This window comes from Gopherus flavomarginatus, chromosome 5 (genome assembly GCF_025201925.1).
Source record: "Gopherus flavomarginatus isolate rGopFla2 chromosome 5, rGopFla2.mat.asm, whole genome shotgun sequence".
Taxonomy (NCBI): Eukaryota; Metazoa; Chordata; order Testudines; family Testudinidae; genus Gopherus; species Gopherus flavomarginatus.
In genome coordinates this window covers 85,105,619-85,117,809 of record NC_066621.1, presented here as the reverse complement: position 1 = coordinate 85,117,809, position 12,191 = coordinate 85,105,619, and the positions used below count along the sequence as shown (strand labels likewise).

Here is a 12,191-nt window from a genome sequence, read left to right as displayed (position 1 = left end):
ACTCCTGTGGAAAAAGAATATAGTATGTGATCATGTAGTTAGACTATCATAATGCACAGGCATCAGAGGCCAGATTAAGGTTGCACAGGCAACTTTAATCCTAGCATTTCATAACTTTTGGGTGCTAGACTTTGCAACCTTAATAATGATATTTTAATGTAGTTTTGTGTAATATTTATAAATACGAGAAATATAATGGGTTCAGGAAATAAGCATCTTGAGGTGCTAAAAGTATGAACTGGTGTACTTAAATGACTGAATTGTGTTTGAAAAGGCAAGAAGTGTCATAGGAAAACTAAAGGTTAGGGGGAGGGAGAATGTGGAACTGTGCTTCAACAATGAAAACAACCTTTTCAATTACTTTATAGACTTGGACTTCAAGGCCACAAGGGACCATGGTGATCATCTAGTCTGACCTCCTGCACATAGCAGGCCACAGAACCCTACCCACCCACTCCTGTAATAGACCCATAATCTTTGGCTGAGACTCTCTTGTACTCCTACTTCTGCAGGAGAATATTAGAACAAAAATATCAGATAGGTATTTAATTATCCAAAGGAGAAAGGGAACATGAGCAAAAAGTAGTATGGGGTTTATGAAGACGAAATAACACAAGGAAAACTTGGGCTGCTTTTTATAGAATTGGCGGATAAAGGGAATGCAGCAGATGAAATATTTCTTGAAAAGTTAAGTCAAATACACGTCACACTCTTAAGAAACAAAGTCCACAGTGCATGTTTAACCCCAAACCCTAGCACATCTTTCATTCACTGGTGTCCACTTAAACTCAGGACACATTCTTTCAGTGACAGTAGTGAGGACCAACCTGGAAAAACACATAAGAGTCAGGATGCTGCATTCACCGGCCGACATTCTGACTTACGAATATTTCTCCCATGAGAAGCCTATCTAATTTCCGCCCTATGAAAAGCCGCTGTCTTTCACACACAAGCAATGCCCTCTGTGGCAACAGACAGCTGTTTCAATAGGATTTAATTTACCTGGGCGACGAAGGAGAGTATGAAAAAAAATCTGTATCAGAGATGGTGCCAGGATTGCAAAACATGATAGATGTAAAATAATTCAAGGTTGTGCACTAAAAGTTTTTCTTCTGGTGAGATAGATTATTAGGAACAAAATTAGGGCTGTCAGCAATTGATCCATCCAGTACGTGCTCTCTTTATATTTTCTCTTCTCAGTGCCTCACTCTTCACTCTGACTTTAGAGAATGCACTTTCAAGAAGTCAGACAGCTTGACAACGCTCACTTGTCCATCCCTATCAGAGAAAACAGGGCACAAGTATTCTACTTCGTCACTTGCCCCCTTGAAAATCCACAGACAGTCCTTAAGTGTATTATATGCTGGATAATGTTATATGGGTATATTTTAGTGCTTGTGAAAGTAAGTTAATACAGCATTGTAGCCCTGTTGTTCCCAGGATATTAGGGAGATAAAAAAATGTATTACCTAACCCAGTTTATTAGTCCAACTTTTGAGCAACACAGAGCTCTTCAAGTCACTGTTTAGCTCAAAAGAATCTCAACTTCATGAAGTTAGTCCAGTAAAAGATATTACCTCATCTAATTAATACTCTAGGCAGAGACAGTTTTATAGCACAGGTAGGTGCTGTGTAGACTACCACATACAGAACTCTGACAATGCACTTCATTCACGACCTGCAGCCCACTCTGCTATTCCCGTCCTGAGCCGAACAGGTTCGGCCAGTTTACCTCTTTCCTGGCCTACAATAGCCTCTGCTCTTCCAGTTCTAGCTCCCTCAAACCCAGCCCTGATGCTGCACTTTGCCTCTGATTTGCAACCCCTCCCACTCCTATTATTCCTATCCTGAGAGTCTCCTCAGTGAGTTGACAATAGCGGTGAACTATGTAGTACCTATATGGTGTGGACCAAAAGCTATTAAGAGCTACGCTAAGCTCACCAAACTCATTTTCAATGAGGATTCATCTACACTAGTAACTTATGCTGGTATAACTACATAATTTGGGATGTGGAAAATCTGTGTGCAACACAGTTATACCAACCTAACTCCCGGTGTGGACAGCGCTATATCAAGGGGAGGACTTCTCCTGTTGACATAGCTACCACCACGCAGGGAGGTGGATTACCAAGCTGCACTGGCACCACTGGAGCCTTTTAAGTGTAGACAAGCTCTGAAAAGTAAAGGCAAAGTAAGACTGCGAAGGTAAGAGCTTTCATGTTTTTCTAAATGTACACTTATAGCACTGTATACCAATACATAATTAAAAAAATAGAAATGAAGGGGTGAAGGTTTTTAAGCACATTTCAACTGGACACACAGTTTAAGTTTAGTACTTGTAGTTAGACTTTAAGGTCAGAAGGGACCATTAAGATCATTTAGTCTGACCTCCTGCACAACACAGGCCACAGAATCTCACCCACCCACTCCTGCAACAAACCCCTAACCTATGTCTGAGCCATTTAAGTCCTCAAATCATGGTTTAAAGCCTTCAAGGTGCAGAAAATCCTCCGGCAAGTGACCCGTGCCCCAGGGCCTCTGCCAATCTGCCCTGAAGGAAAATTCCTTCCCGACCCCAAATATGGCGATCAGCTAAACCCTGAGCATGTGGGCAAGAGACTCACCAGTCAGACATGCAGGAAAGAATTCCCTGTAGTAACTCAGATCCCACCCCATCTAACATCCCAACACTGGCCATCGGGCATATTTACCGCTAATAGTCAAAGGTCAATTAATTGCAAAAAATTAGGCTATCCCATCATACTATTCCCTCAATAAAAACTTATCAAGCTTAGTGTTGAAGCCAGATATGTCTTTTGCCTCCACTGCTCCCCATGGAAGGCTGTTCCAGAACTTCTCTCCTCTGATGGTTAGAAACCTTCATCTAATTTCAAGCCAACTTCCTGATGGACAGTTTATATCCATTTGTTCTTGGTATTGAGGTTAAATAATTCCTCTCCCTCCCTGGTATTTATCCCTCTGATATATTTATAGAGAGCAATCATATCTCCCCTCTGCCTCCTTTTGGTTAGGCTAAACAAGCTAAGCTCTGAGTCTCCTTTCATAAGACAGGTTTTCCATTCCTCAGATCATCCTAGTAGCCCTTCTCTGTACCTTTTCCAGTTTGAATTCATCCTTCTTAAACATGGGAAACATAGTTCTATTGCTTCCTTGCAGTTACTGAAGTAATAAGACTGCAGTGTAACCTTTTAAGTGTAAACTAGGAATTTGTGCTGTCATAACCACGTCGCCAAAGCAGAACAGTGTTCTATTCAATCTGGACAGTGAAACAAGATTACTGGGCACAATGAGGGCATTTTGGGGTACAACAGGGACATTTTAGAAATATGGAACTTTTACATAATATTACATAATTTACATAATAAATTCTTGCTCCTCTTTAGTATTCATGGTCATACTCAACATGTCTTGCAGCTCAACTTAATTCATGCAGATCCCTCTTTCCTCAGAAATAAGAGATTCCACAGGACGCGGGGCAATGGAATCTCTCCACTTTTTTTATTGCTATTTTCTCTCTAAACTAAATGAAACTAGATTCAAAATTTTTGTACATTGAAATTATTTCAGCTGCTTTTATATAAGGTGCGAATTTGGATTATAAAGCCTGATAACATTGGCTCTAACCTCGGTCAGAGACTGCCACATTGTTCCAGTTATGTGGAGTGCCTCCTCAGCTATTCTCCTCTGCTCTTTTTGCTTAATGTTCCCTGAAGACAATGGTTTTGTCCCACAAACAGATTTCAGGTTACAGTACAGCCTTATCTCTCTCACCAATCTGAAACTCCATAGCCTGGTATTGTCATACCTTGAGCTCAGCTTCATGTTCTGAGCCACTGGAGAAAAAGAGTTTTTTGGGTATTTTAAAGATGTCATGAATGCTCTGGTGTATCAATGCATTGACCCTTTACATTGGAGTCTCATTGGAAATTCAAATCCTAGCACTGCCAGGTGTATTGCAACCTCATTTTGAGAGCAGATGTAACCAGAACTGATGGTCCCTAAAGAATTACTCACCTTTTAGAAAGTGGTGACACTGAAATGGAGGAAAGGAGTAGTTTTTGATAAGAAAAAAAAAAAGCTTGAAAACACAAACACACAAATTCCAAGTGTCTGGGACAATCATGACAGGGGAAGAGAGAGACAATAGGATTCTGATTATGGTATGAATCACCAAGGCACAGCTGATTTACTCATCTACAGCAAAAATGTGAACATGTGCAAACCAACACATCATGTTTTAATTTTAGGCACATAAGCCAATGATTGGACTCATTTTCAAAGGGCCAGTCTACATTTCAACCTGAGAGCTGCAAATTGTGACTAATCAGCTCAGGGTCTGAGAAAACCTAAGGAAAGACCACCTTGGCTTACCCTTGAGATCTTGCGTGACCTACAAAATAAAAAGGCGTCATATAAAAAATGGAAACTAGGTCAGATCACAAAGGATGAATATAGGCAAATAAGACAGGAATGCAGAGGCAAGATTAGAAAAGCAAAGGCACAAAATGAACTCAAACTAGCTATGGGAATAAAGGGAAACACGAAGACTTTTTATCAATACATTAGAAGCAAGAGGAAGACTAAGGACAGGGTAGGCCCACTGTTCAGTGAGGAGGGGGAAACAGTAACGGGAGACTTGGAAATGGCAGAGATGCTTAATGACTTCTTTGTTTCGGTCTTCACTGAGAAGTCTGAAGGAATGTCTAGTATAGTGAATGCTTACGGGAAGAGGGTAGGTTTAGAAGAGAAAATAAGGAAAGAGCAAGTAAAAAATCATTTAGAAAAGTTAGATGCCTGCAAGTCACCAGGGCCTGATGAAATGCATCCTAGAATACTCAAGGAGTTAATGGAAGAGGTATCTGAGCCTCTAGCTATTATCTTTGGGAAATCATGGGAGACGGGGGAGATTCCAGAAGACTGGAAGGGGGCAAATATAGTGCCCATCTATAAAAAGGGAAATAAAAACAACCCAGGAAACTACAGACCAGTTAGTTTAACTTCTGTGCCAGGGAAGATAATGGAGCAGGTAATCAAAGAAATCATCTGCAAGCACTTGGAAGGTGGTAAGGTGATAGGGAATAGCCAGCATGGATTTGTAAAGAACAAATCGTGTCAAACTAATCTGATAGCGTTCTTTGATAGGATAACGAGCCTTGTGGATAAGGGAGAAGCGGTGGATGTGATATACCTAGACTTTAGTAAGGCATTTGATACGGTCTCGCATGATATTCTTATAGATAAGCTAGGAAAGTACAATTTAGGTGGGGTTACTATAAGGTGGGTGCATAACTGGCTGGATAACCGTACTCAGAGAGTAGTTGTTAATGGCTCCCAATCCTGCTGGAAAGGTATAACAAGTGGGGCTCCACAGGGTTCTGTTTTGGGACCAGTTCTGTTCAATATCTTCATCAACGATTTAGATGTTGGCATAGAAAGTACGCTTATTAAGTTTGCGGACGATACCAAACTGGGAGGGATTGCAACTGCTTTGGAGGACAGGGTCAAAATTCAAAATGATCTGGACAAGTTGGAGAAATGGTCTGAGGTAAACAGGATGAAGTTCAATAAAGATAAATGCAAAGTGCTCCACTTAGGAAGGAACAATCAATCAGTTTCACACATACAGAATGGGAAGAGACTGTCTAGGAAGGAGTATGGCAGAAAGAGATCTAGGGGTCATAGTGGACCACAAGCTAAATATGAGTCAACAGTGTGATACTGTTGCAAAAAAAGCAAACGTGATTCTGGGATGCATTAACAGGTGTGTTGTAAACAAGACACGAGAAGTCATTCTTCCACTTTACTCTGCGCTGGTTAGGCCTCAACTGGAGTATTGTGTCCAGTTCTGGGCACCACATTTCAAGAAAGATGTGGAGAAATTGGAGAGGGTCCAGAGAAGAGCAACAAGAATGATTAAAGGTCTTGAGAACATGACCTATGAAGGAAGGCTGAAGGAATTGGGTTTGTTTAGTTTGGAAAAGAGAAGACTGAGAGGGGACATGATAGCAGTTTTCAGGTATCTAAAAGGGTGTCATCAGGAGGAGGGAGAAAACTTGTTCACCTTAGCCTCCAATGATAGAACAAGAAGCAATGGGCTTAAACTGCAGCAAGGGAGATTTAGGTTGGACATTAGGAAAAAGTTCCTAACTGTCAGGGTAGTTAAACACTGGAATAGATTGCCTAGGGAAGTTGTGGAATCTCCATCTCTGGAGATATTTAAGAGTAGGTTAGATAAATGTCTATCAGGGATGGTCTAGACAGTATTTGGTCCTGCCATGAGGGCAGGGGACTGGACTCGATGACCTCTCGAGGTCCCTTCCAGTCCTAGAGTCTATGAGCCTAACTACTGTTGTGTCCCACCAGCCTTTTCTTAGGGATAGGTGAGTGAAGCCAGTAAAACTATTCTGTGGGGACTAGTGATTATATAAGTGAAGGTTGTAATTATCTGATTGATTGGATTCTTCAATTCTACCCATTTTACAAATGCATTTGACTAGGATAGGGATGCAAATACTTCAGTTTCAACCCAACAGCAGAGGTACGAAAATGATAGTCCTTTGCCACACTAAACCAGTGCAAGCCCTCTCAGAAATGATGAAGAGGAGAAGAGAATACCAATGTGAAGGGAAAATGTATTTAGAAAGTGAAAGAAAGCCTTACTTTTGATCTGTCAGCTCCTTTTCAATCTCTGAAGTCTGAGTCACTTGGGTTAAAAACATCTGTCAACAGTCTATCACACTATGCCTTATCAGGACCCTAAAATTCTTAGATCTGCCTTCCAGGTATTCATTGTTTGCACAGTACTGCTCAACCTCCAGCAATTAATGGAGTATTAAATCCTACAGCTGAACTTTTACTTCTTGCTATACAAACAAACAAAAAAACAAATTAGGCACCTTCCTAGTCTGAATATCTTGAGTTTGAAGTAATAAAGCTGAAATTTGAAGTCTGCTTCATATGTTTTGAACCTAGACCCTGGTCTCTGAAAAAGCTTGCAGTAGCAGTCCTCTTCCGCAGTACTCCAGCATGGACGCCTTATTTTTGACAGCCAAAAAGGCAATTTATGCAACTGAGGTGCACAAACAAGCTTGCAAAGTCATTTCTGATGCAAAAGAAATTAAAATGTAGAGCCTCAAAGTCCTGATTGATTCAGGGAATGGAAAACAGCAGCGAATTTGGCTGACTGTGCAAGGCACTGAGTTTAAACAACACTTCAAGTCAGTTTAATGAACATTTCAAGACATCACAACCACTACTGCCAAACAGCAGGACTGCAAGCAATAGGGATCTGTTAAAACTATTTATATCCCACCTGTAAACTGACAATGTAATCACATTTTTACTTTGCATTGACTTTCATTATAAATACAGCATTAACATGGAAGGGTCTAATGGGTCACTGGATGTTCCATGCTGCAGGAATCTTGAGAACCAAGAAGAAAAGAATCTCCTTGCCCCCCAAAATATTGTTTTTATTTTAAATTGGGTTATTATGTCTTCCGCAGAGGCCGATGTAATTAAGGTTGAATGTTGCTATTAATACACTGCCACTGGTGTGCATAGTGCTTTACAGACAAGGAACCAGCCCCAAGGAGTTTATGATTTGATTTAGACAGATAACTGAACATAAAGATACAACACAGACAAGAAAGGAAAAGAGATATACACAAAAGAAAAAGAAGGGGCATGACAAAAACCAAGAAGATAGTGAAGTTGCACTAAGATACTCTCGTGTATATTGATAAATCCTGTATTATCACAGGTTTCAGAGTAGCAGCCGTGTTAGTCTGTATCCGCAAAAAGAACAGAAGTACCTGTGGCACCTTAGAGACTAACAAATTTATTTGAGCATAAGCTTTCGTGGACTACAGCCAACTTCATCAGATGCATAGAATGGAACATACAGTAAGAAATATACATACATACAGAGAATATCAAAAGGTGGAAGTTGCCATACCAACTGTAAGAGGCTAATTAATTAAGATGAGCTATGATCAGCAGGAGAAAAACAAACTTTAGTGATAATCAAGATGGCCCATTTTAGACAGTTGACAAGAAGGTGTCACACTTCGTAAAGAACAAAATTGTCAGACACATATGAACATAATTTGTTGGGAAATAGTCAACATGGTTTTTGTAAAGGGAAATCATGCCTCACCCCCTTTGAGGGGGTCAACAAGCATACAGACAAAGCAAATCCAGTGGATATAATGTATTTAGATTTTCAGAAAGCGTTTGACAAGGTCCCTCACTAAAGGCTTGTAAGCAAAATAAGCAGTCATGAGATAAAGAGAGAAGATTCTCTCATGGACTGGTAACTGATTAGAAGATAGGAAACAAAGGGAAGGAATAAATGGTCAGTTTTCAGAATGGAGAGAGGTAAATAGTGGTGTCCCCCAGGGATCAGTACTGGGTCCAGTTCTATTTAACATATTCATAAATGATCTGGGAAAAGGGGTAAACAGTGAGGTGGCAAAATTTGCAGATGATACAAAACTATTCAAGATAGTTAAGTCCCAGGCAGACTGTGAAGAGCTACCAAAGGTACTCACAAAACTGGGTGACTGGGCAACAAAATGGCAGATGAAATTCAGTGTTGATAAATGCAAAGTAATGCACATTGGAAAGCATAATCCCAACTGTACATATAAAATGATGGGGTCTAAATTAGCTGTTACCACTCAAGAAAGAGATCTTGGAGTCACTGTGGATAGTTCTCTGAAATCATCCACTCAATGTGCAGTGGCAGTCAAAAAAAGCGAACAGAATGTTGGGAATCACCAAGAAAGGGATAGATAATAAGATGGAAAATATCATGTTTCCTCTATACAAGTCCATAGTATGCCCGCACCTTGAATACTGCATGCAGATGTGGTTGTCCCCATCTCAAAAAAAAGATATATTGGAATTGGAAAAGATTCAGAAACAGGAAACAAAAATGATTCGGGGTATAGAACAGCTTCCATATGAAGAGAGATTAATATAACTTGGACTTTTCAGCTTGGAAAAAAGGGGACTAAGAGGTGATATGATAGAGGTCTATAAAATCATGGGTGGTACAGAGAAAGTAAATAAGGAAGAGTTGATTTACTCCTTCTCATAATACAAGAATAAGGGGCCACCAAATGAAGTTAATAGGTAGCAGGTTTAAAACAAACACAAGAAAGTATTTTTTCACACAACGCACTGTCAACCTCTGTAACTCCTTGCCAGAGGGTGCTGTGAAGGCCAGTGCTATAACGGGGTTCAAAAGGGAGCTAGTTAGGTTCATGGAAGATAGGTCCATCAATGGCTATTAGCCAGGACGGGCAGAAATGGTGTTCCTAGCCTCCGTCTGCCAGAAGCTGGGATTGCGTGACAGAGCATGGATCACTTCAAGATAACTTGTCTGTTCATTCCCTTTGGGGCACCTGCCATTGGCCACTGTCAGAGGACAGGATACTGGGCTTGATGAACCTTAGGTCAAACCCAGTATGGCCGTTCTTATGACCATTACTGTTAAGGAAGAGTTGCCATTATGTATTCTATACTCCAGGGGATTAACAAATCAGCAAGAGACTTGACACCCAAGTTGCCAGGCTGGACACAACATCTCTAAGACTTGGGCAAGACTGAGGCGGAAAAAGCTAGAAAGAGTGGCGGCCTTCCTCCTGAATCTCCAACCTTTGATTGCTTTCTAGACCTCTACTGTTAATTTTTGCAGAGAGTTTTCTAGACCAGTCTTCACAAGCTTAAAAGCTAGGAACAGCCTCTCTTTTCCTACACACTAAGCACCCTGCCTCTTCTTAAATCCCCACTTTCCACCTAGCTTCCCATAACTGATTGAATACAACTCTGCTTGCTCTTATCCTTGTCCTTTACCTTGTTTGGTCCTGGAGCTACTCAATTTAGATTGAAAGTTCCACAGAGAAGGGACTTTTCTAACTAGCTGTTTTGTTCATCACTGTCGGTATTATTATAGAAAAGAAAAAGCAGAGTTTTGTTTTCCTTTTGTATGAACTCAGGCCAATCGGTTTCAAAAAGCAGCTGGAGAAATTGACACAATCTTCTTTTCACTCAAAAACCCACAATAGATTGACAAAGTGAAAAATATGTAGTGCCAACACATCACCCACTCCTGTAGGTTAATTTTAAGTCTTGTTCCCGTAACTCATCACTTGACGTAGAATACAGCTGCCACTTCTAGTGTGACATCTTATATCAACTGAATGCCACCACATGCAGCCCTTCAGAGTTGTGCTCAGAACACAATTTCACTAGCAGGAATGCTTTCTATGCTTGGGCAGCCAGATACCACTAAGCCATGACATGTCATTTTGGATGGAAGCTTCTAGTTGCTGAGGAAAGTGAATGCACACTTGGTTGTGTTTCAGGATCACCAGTTTGCTAGTAGTAGATTAGCACTGACTTTTTGATTATGATCTACCATAATAGCCAATACATCTTCTATGGAGGGCTGTGGCAGGACCTGCCTACCTGAAAGATCTTTTTCTTCTGGCTATGAGGATCCTATTCCTTCTGGGTGTCTCCTGACAGCAAGTGACCCACTGTAAAGTATTTGAATTTGATTGGGCGCATGAGACCTGATATTCTATATTACCACTTGTGAACAGACATATTTGAGATCTGAACTGAAAATTAAAAGAGATAACAAGGAATTATCCTACCCACAAACCACAACAGATATATTAAACCCATTTATAATATAGCTTTTCTTTCCATGTTTACAAATTCCCAGTACTATAGTAATTGTGATTAAATGCTAGCATGATTTCTCCAAGCCCAGCTGCTCTTGATGTCATGCTGCTTATTCTGAGATGCCACAAGCATTTTTCATGAGCACAGATTGTGATGCCACGAGCAGAAGATTACAACTTCATGGTAGGATGCTGCAGAAAAAGGCACGGCACAGGGTGGGAGCACTTCTAAACATCACAAATATTATCAAGGAAAAGAAAGAGCTAGTGTAAGCAATGAACAAACATGCATCATACACAGGATAAATGTAACTACAAAACTTCCGGTGCTGAGCTCCAAGAGTGTGTGGTTAAAGCAGATTTGCAGCCTATGTACAATACCAAAACCAATGCTACCTATTGAGATATATATTGCTGCAAAAAACCCTGAAACAGCTGCAGCATAATGTTAGTAAATATGCACACACACTCAAAAATCATCCCAAATGGCATTACACACAAAGTATATCATGGATCCCAGCCTATACACCAGTCCTGCAGAGGCTGAAGCACAGAAATCCAGTCTGCACAATTTCAGGTTCTCCCATGCTGTTTACAAGTACTTCTCCACACAGAATGGTGGAAAAGCCCCATGTCTTAAGTGGGGATGTGGCAGGGTCGGCCCACAACATTTTGGCACCTGAGGCAGTGAGCTTAAATGTTGTCCTCATGCCCCCTTGCTTGGGCCAAAACTTTGAAAGGTCTCAATTCTGCCTTCTTCCTGTTCTACTCTCCTCATGGTACTGCTCTGCTACCTACCCCAATAAAGGAGAACTAACAACTTAAAATGCCTTGTTCAAAAATTTTAAGTAACACTTAACTTTCAAACGCATGAACAGCAAATGTAACTTTTCTTGTCTGCATAGCAAACACTGGCATTTTTATCTGTTTGAATAATCAAAGTGGTGTTTTCCATGCCTTCTAGGTTGCAAAGATTTAACTGCTTTCTGCTGAAGGTCCATAGTCTGGGCCAGCTCATGCTCTATTGAGATGGCTGCAAGGCCAGCCTCTCCTGTGTCATTGTAGAGTGTAGATGTGTTTTTATTAACTTCAGCTTGGAGAAGCTGCATTCTCCACTGGCAACTGTTACAGGAAGTGTTAGAAGTATGCACAGAGCAACAAAAGCATTTGGAAAGAGGATGGTCATCTTATTTGTGCACATATATTCCAGAACAGCCTTTGGAGTTAATTCTGAAGAAATGTATCTTGAACGGGCTTTCAGTTCATCACCTAAATCACTCACATCAATATCGTGCATGTCATCATGTGTCAACACTGTCTCTAGTGCCCTGCATTGATGGTGTAGGTCTTCTTCAGGTATAGTGAGGAGTTTTGGAATATCATACAATATCCCAAATATACTGCTGTGTTCCTTGAGCTGCATAAAACGTTCTTCAGCTGACTGTATTGCACAATCTAGCACCTGGTTAAAGA

At 40.7% G+C, this 12,191-nt stretch overlaps 1 protein-coding gene and 1 long non-coding RNA gene across 5 annotated transcripts in view; both read right to left on the bottom strand.

Moving 5' to 3' along the window:
* The window catches only part of TMEM263 (transmembrane protein 263), a 348,456-nt gene that overhangs the window by 223,835 nt on the left and 112,430 nt on the right, over window positions 1-12,191 (bottom strand). The gene's annotated exons all lie outside the window — the stretch shown is intronic.
* Window positions 1-12,191, bottom strand: part of LOC127052183 (uncharacterized) — a 29,159-nt gene that overhangs the window by 665 nt on the left and 16,303 nt on the right. The window contains exons 2-3 of the long non-coding RNA XR_007774692.1: window positions 2,045-2,173; window positions 1,003-1,278 (exon numbers count right to left, since the gene is read on the bottom strand). This is a non-coding gene — a long non-coding RNA (uncharacterized LOC127052183). The remainder of the gene's footprint in view (window positions 1-1,002; window positions 1,279-2,044; window positions 2,174-12,191) is intronic.